Source organism: Tamandua tetradactyla, chromosome 9 (assembly GCF_023851605.1).
Source record: "Tamandua tetradactyla isolate mTamTet1 chromosome 9, mTamTet1.pri, whole genome shotgun sequence".
Taxonomy (NCBI): Eukaryota; Metazoa; Chordata; class Mammalia; order Pilosa; family Myrmecophagidae; genus Tamandua; species Tamandua tetradactyla.
This window is the reverse complement of record NC_135335.1, coordinates 36,020,406-36,027,412: the sequence shown is the minus strand read 5'-3', so window position 1 is coordinate 36,027,412 and position 7,007 is coordinate 36,020,406. Positions and strand designations below refer to the sequence as shown.

Below are 7,007 nucleotides of genomic sequence, written 5' to 3'. Positions count from 1 at the left end.
GATTGGGAGAAGGATCAAAGGAGAAGGAGGAGTTATTAACAGAGAAGATATGATTTAATGAATGAGTATGACTGCGAAATCATTGTATTGATATTTCTTTGTCTCCAGTGTCTGGGAGCAGCCAGAAAGAAAAACCTAAAATTGTGGAGCTGTAACCCATACCAAACTCTGAAATCTGTTTTATGACTATTTGTTACAAGGAACTTTGAAGTTGATTGCTTTTTTAGTATATCTTATATTTCATAACTGTAAAAAAAAGAAGAAGAGTTAAAGACAGAAAAGAAACTACCAAGATGTTTTGCAGAGTGGCTGAACTATTTTGTGTCCCCACCAGCAATGAATGAGAGTCCCTATTGCTGCACATTATTGGGAGCTTTTTGTGTTGTCAGTGTTTTGGATTTTAACCATTCTAATAGGTGTGTAGTGCAGTTGTATCACATTGTCATTTTAATTTTCAATTCCCTAATACCTAATGATGTTGAGCATCTCTTCATATGCTTATATGCCATCTGTTTATCTTCTTTGGTGAAGTGTGTGTTTAGATATTTTGCCTATTTTAAAATTGTGCTGTTTTCTTATTGTTGTGTTTTAAGAGTTATTCTTTTATTTTGAATACACACCCTTTATCAGATATGTGTTTTGCAAATATTTTCTCCTAGCCAGTGGCTTGACTTTTCATTCTCTCTCTCTCTCTCTCTCTCTCTCTCTTTTTTTTTTAGTTAGTCAGATCTTTTTTAAAAAATTTGATCTGTGAACTTAATGTTTTCCACCAAACTCAGGGAGCAGAAACCTTCACAGGCTTCATGATCTTTTGTTTAGGCGCTGCTTTTGTGGTAGCCTTAGCAGCAGCCATTGCTGTCTTTTTAGGTGCTTGCTTAGCCTTTTCTGCTTCTTTGGCAGCCCTTATAGCTTGTTCTCACTGAGCCTTTCTAACTGTGGGTTTCTGATTCCTCTTGGCCATAATATCAGCAAGGGGTGCACCAGGGATAGCCCTCTGGAATTTAACTGCATGGCAAGTTCTTTTCTTTTGAAGTTTTTCTGACCGACCCTTTTTATGCTTTCTTCTGTAGAGGACAGTCCAGTTTATCTGCTGAGGGTTCCTCTTGGAAAGGAATATTGACTCGGATTTTGCATTAAGAAATTGGAAAACCTTCCTGTTGGTCCTTGAATAGTGCCTCCCATGTCCAGGGTAGATCAGTACCCACTGAAACTGCAGAGCTCCACCTTCACGGCTGCTGACTCTGGGGGACTGGGATGATGGTAAAGTGGCATCTTTTCATTCTCCTAACAGTGCACTTGCAGGGTAGAAGTTTCTCATTTTAGGAAGTCAAACGTCAATTTTCTCTTTCATGGATCATGCTTTTGGTGCTGTGTCTAAAGTCTCCTCACCATGGTTGCACACCTCGGTAATGATACTGTGAGACATTGATTGTACACTTTGGATGGATTATATGGTATGTGAATCTAACTCAATAAAATTTGCAGTTTATAAAAAAAACCAACTCATCACCAAACGCAAGGTTACTAGAACTAGAGCTTTTAGGGATTGGTGTTTTACATTTAGGTCTATGATCCATGTTGAGTTCATTTTTGTGAGGGTGTGAGATCCGTGTCTTACATTTATTATTATTTTTTGGCATGTGGATGTCTAGTTGCTCCAGCACCATCTGTTGAAAAGACTATTCATTCTTCATTGATTTGTCTTTGCTCCCTTGTCAGACGTTAGTTGGGCTCTCTGTTCTATCTCAGTGATTTATTCATCTATTCCTTCACAATGCCTCATTGCCTCAATCACTGTAGCTTTATAGTAAGTCTTGAAACTGGGCAGTGCCAGTCTTTACTTTTGTTCTTCAGTATTATGTTAGCTGTTCTGGATTTTTTTGCCTTTCCATATAAACTTTAGAATCAGTTTATTAATAGCCACAAAATAACCTGCTGGGATTTTGATTGGGATTGAGTCAAATCTATATATCAGGTTGGGATAAATTGACATCTTAATGATATTTAGTCTTCCTATCCATGAACATGGGTTAGCTATCCATTTATTGAAATTTTCTTTGATTTCTTTCATCAGCATTTTATAGTTTCCTTCATATGGGTCTTTTCACATGCTTATTTGACATCTGTGGATCCTCTTTGGTGAAATGTCTGTTCGTGTTGTTTGCACATTTTCTAATCCAATTGTTTTTTATGATTGAGTTTCAAGAGGACTTTATATATTCTAAATACTAGACCTTTGTCACATATGTGGTTTCAAATATTTTCTCCATGGGCCACTTTTTAAATTGCTGAACAGTCATTTTTTCATTTAATTTATAGGACCCTGGGAGACTGGCTGGCTGAACAGGCATCCCTGGGCACAATTTACAGCTGAGGAAGCTGAGATCCAGAGGTTAAAGGGACTTACACACAGACAACAAAGAGTCTGGAGGCAGAGGTAGGCCTAGAGTTCCAGATTTCTTAACCCTCAGCCTCACAAGGCTTTCATCCTAGGTGCGGGCAACCCTGCCAAAGTCAGAGAAAGGAGAGGGTCATCTGCTTTGGGGGAAGGGTCAGTTTCCAAAAGGGACTCCTGAAGGAGGGGGAGTGATGTGATTCAGGGCAGGTACTGCACAATGAACTTTGTAAGAGAAACTGAGGCTCAGAGAGGTTAAGTGACTTGCTCAAGGTCACTTAGTGGTTAAGTGGTAGGATTTTGGGGGTGATCTGCAGTTATCAAACTCCTTGCAGCACCTCTCCATTCAGCCTTGATTCTGGCTTTCCATAAATGAAGAGAAGTAGAGAATTCAGACTGATTCACTGAATTGAAGAGGAATAAAAATTTGGCTCTTGGGAAAGGAAAAAAGAACTCACTTTGAGAAGAGCAAATGAGGACAACCATCAGGGGTCCTCTTTCCTGGGGGGACCTTAGAAGAGAGGAAAGGAAGTGCACTGGGAACTTCAGTCCACTTCCATACTGACCAAGTATGGGCCCAGACATTCTTAGGGTTTCTTTTACCTGCAGGTCAGAGAATGGGAATGAGGATAGAAATGAAGAAAGGTTCCCATCAGGTCAAGTGCAACTAGAAACACCTTCCATTCACGGGACAGGAGAAGCACAGGCAAAACTCCTCCAAACTCCGCTGCTCTGAGCAAGGGTCCTAGAAGGGGGTCTGCAAGGGGACAGGGAAACAGGACTTGCAAGATTCCCCAGGGCTGGACTCAGAGTAGAGGTTAGGGAGGTTAAAGACCTGGTGTCTTCTTGAGGGCCTGCTGTGAGCTAGTTTGTGTCTCCCAGGCAGCTAGAGCTTCTAAGACCTCTAAGGTGCATTCCTTGCCTTCATTCCCTGGTCCGGGAGGCTGGGCTGTAGGAGGCCTGACCAGTTCAGTCCCCAGGCTATGCTAGGATGGAGGGATGGGAGGCAAACATCTCTCCACCCTGCTTGGGATGAGCTGGGCCTGGGACAAGTAGGGAGGGGGAGTTTCAAGAGAATGTGTGAATACTGTTCTAGCGAACAGACCATAAACAGACGTCTTTGATACAATCCAAGAAATTTTAATATGGGTGAGTATTAGGTTATTATTTTGCTGGGTATGATAATGGCATGGAGGTTATTTTAAAACTATGTCATCTGCTGGCAATGCGGGCTGAAGTAATTACTACTGACATGGCATTATATCTGGAATTTGCTAGAAGCACTCCAGCTTTAGAAGACTGTGGAAGGGAAGGAGAAGAAGCAAAGAAAGGACGGGGTCTGTTACAGCAGAAGCTGCTGATCGGTAGGGGTGTTCCTTATACTCTTCTCTCGGCTTGTGTGTGTGTTTGACATTTTCTGTAATGAAAGTTTGTAAGAATGCACTGTGTCTCTGGATCTGAATTCCACAATATCAGGAAGGTGTTACTGTTCTTTAAAAGTGCCTGGACTGGCCGCGCGGCGCCCACGCCCCGCAGCAGCCGACCCGCCCGCCCTCCTCTCCCCTCTTTCTTTGTCCGCTGACCCGCCCGCCCTCCCCTCTTCCCCCTCCTGCTCCGGCGGCTCTCCAACCACCACCGTGCCCTCTTCCACCTTCACCGGCTCCTCCGCCACCAGCCTCGACATCCTTGCCACCCTCACCTTTCCTCCTCCAGAACAGCTACTGGGGGAGTGGAGACAATACAGAGCAGCTCCAGGAGCCACAACGGAGATCAAAGGGACGGCGTACCCCATCCTGGAACGGCTGACTGTCTGGGAGAACCAGCTCTGGTGAGATCACCGAGGGGCGCAGGTTTTCCTGGGCGGGACGGCAAGCAGCCGGAGTCCCTCCCTTCCTCCTTCCCAGACCAGCTGGCAGAATTGGGCAGGCGGTCCCCTTGGGCCGCGGCGGCTGGCGCCCCCACCACGCGAGGCCCCCTGCACCAACTGAGAGAGTTGGGTCGAAAATCCCCAGACTGCGGAGAACGGTGACCAGGGGGTACTTCCAAACACGTGACTCCCCGGTCCGGCTGGGAACAGTGCACTCTCCCGGGCTGCACAGCTGGCGCCCTTCCGCCACGCTTGGCGCCCCGGGCCGACTAGCTAATTCGGTCGGGCGCTCTCCCGTGCTGCGGCAGCTGGCGACCCTCCCCGTGTTCGGACCCCCGGGCCAGCTGGCACTCTTCCAAGACGCTTTGGCTGCCAAACCTCCCCTACGGCAAGAGTTTTCCAGAGTTAAAGGACCCAAAGCAACTTTTATCGGTGGAGCCTGTAGACAAACGTGTGCCACGTACGCCACCTACTGGGCAGGATAAGAAAAACAGAACCTAGAAATTTCATAGAAAAATTTTTCAACCTGTGGGGTCCAACACCCAGGGAAATCTGACTAAATGCCCAGACGCCAGCAGAAGATAACGGATCATGCTCAGAAAATTGAACATATGGCCCAGTCAAAGGAACAAACCAATAGTTCAAATGAGATACAGGAGCTGAAACAACTAATGCTGAATATACGAACAGAAATGGAAAACCTCTTCAAAAACCAAATCGATAAATTGAGGGAGGACATGAAGAAGACATGGGCTGAACATAAAGAAGAAATAGAAAAACTGAAAAAACAAATCACAGAACTTATGGAAGTGAAGGATAACGTAGAAAAGATGGAAAAAACAATGGATACCTACAATGATAGATTTAAAGAGACAGAAGATAGAATTAGTGATTTGGAGGATGGAACATCTGAATTCCAAAAAGAAACAGAAACAATCTGGAAAAGAATGGAAAAATTCGAACAGGGTATCAGGGAACTCAAGGACAATATGAACCGCACAAATATACGTGTTGTGGGTGTCCCAGAAGGAGAAGAGAAGGGAAAAGGAGGAGAAAAACTAATGGAAGAAATTATCACTGAAAATTTCCCAACTCTTATGAAAGACCTAAAATTACAGATCCAAGAAGTGCAGCACACCTCAAAGAGATAGACCCAAATAGGCTTTCTCCAAGACACATACTAGTTAGAATGTCAGAGGTCAAAGAGAAAGAGAGGATCTTGAAAGCAGCAAGAGAAAAACAATCCATCACATACAAGGGAAACCCAATAAGACTATGTGTAGATTTCTCAGCAGAAACCATGGAAGCTAGAAGACAGTGGGATGATATATTTAAGTTACTAAAAGAGAAAAACTGCCAACCAAGACTCCTATATCCAGCAAAATTGTCCTTCAAAAATGAGGGAGAAATTAAAATATTCTCAGACAAAAAGTCACTGAGAGAATTTGTGACCAAGAGACCAGCTCTGCAAGAAATACTAAAGGGAGCACTAGAGTCAGATACAAAAAGACAGAAGAGAGAGACATGGAGAAGAGTGTAGAAAGAAGGAAAGTCAGATATGATATGTATAATATAAAAGGCAAAATGGTAGAAAAATATTATCCAAACAGTAATAACTCTAAATGTTAATGGACTGAATTCCCCAATCAAAAGACATAGACTGGCAGAATGGATTAAAAAACAGGATCCTTCTATATGCTGTCTACAGGAAACACATCTTAGACCCAAAGATAAATATAGGTTGAAAGTGAAAGGTTGGGAAAAGATATTTCATGCAAATAACAACCAGAAAAGAGCAGGAGTGGCTAAACTAATATCCAACAAATTAGACTTCAAATGTAAAACAGTTAAAAGAGACAAAGAAGGACACTATATACTAATAAAAGGAACAATTAAACAAGAAGACATAACAATCATAAATATTTATGCACCGAACCGGAATGCCCCAAAATACGTGAGGAATACACTGCAAACACTGAAAAGGGAAATAGACACAAATACCATAATAGTTGGAGACTTCAATTCACCACTCTCATCAATGGACAGAACATCTAGACAGAGGATCAATAAAGAAATAGAGAATCTGAATATTACTATAAATGAGCTAGACTTAACAGACATTTATAGGACATTACATCCCACAACAGCAGGATACACCTTTTTTTCAAGTGCTCATGGATCATTCTCAAAGATAGACCATATGCTGGGTCACAAAGCAAGTCTTAACAAATTTAAAAAGATTGAAATCATACACAACACTTTCTCATATCATAAAGGAATGAAGTTGGAAATCAATAATAGGTGGAGTGCCAGAAAATTCACAAATACATGGAGGCTCAACAACACTCTCTTAAACAACAAGTGGGTCAAAGAAAAAATTGCAAGAGAAATTAGTAAATACCTAGAGGCGAATGAAAATGAAAACACAACATATCAAAACTTATAGGACGCAGCAAAGGCAGTGCTAAGAGGGAAATTTATTGCCCTAAATGCCTATATCAGAAAAGAAGAAAAGGCAAAAATGCAGGAATTAACTGTCCACTTGGAAGAACTGGAGAAAGAACAGCAAACTAATCCCAAAGCAAGCAAAAGGAAAGAAATAACAAAGATTAGAGCAGAAATAAATGAAATTGAAAACAATAGAGAAAATCAATAAGACCAGAAGTTGGTTCTATGAGAAAATCAATAAGATTGATGGGCCCTTAGCAAGATTGACAAAAAGAAGAAGAGAGAGGATGCAAATAA

The 7,007-nt window shown here is 42.3% G+C and overlaps 1 pseudogene; it reads right to left on the bottom strand.

Annotated features, from left to right (window-relative positions):
• Positions 1–775: 775 nt before the first annotated feature.
• On the bottom strand, positions 776–1,272 carry LOC143645656 (large ribosomal subunit protein eL24 pseudogene; annotated as a pseudogene).
• Between the last annotated feature and the right edge of the window lie 5,735 nt (positions 1,273–7,007).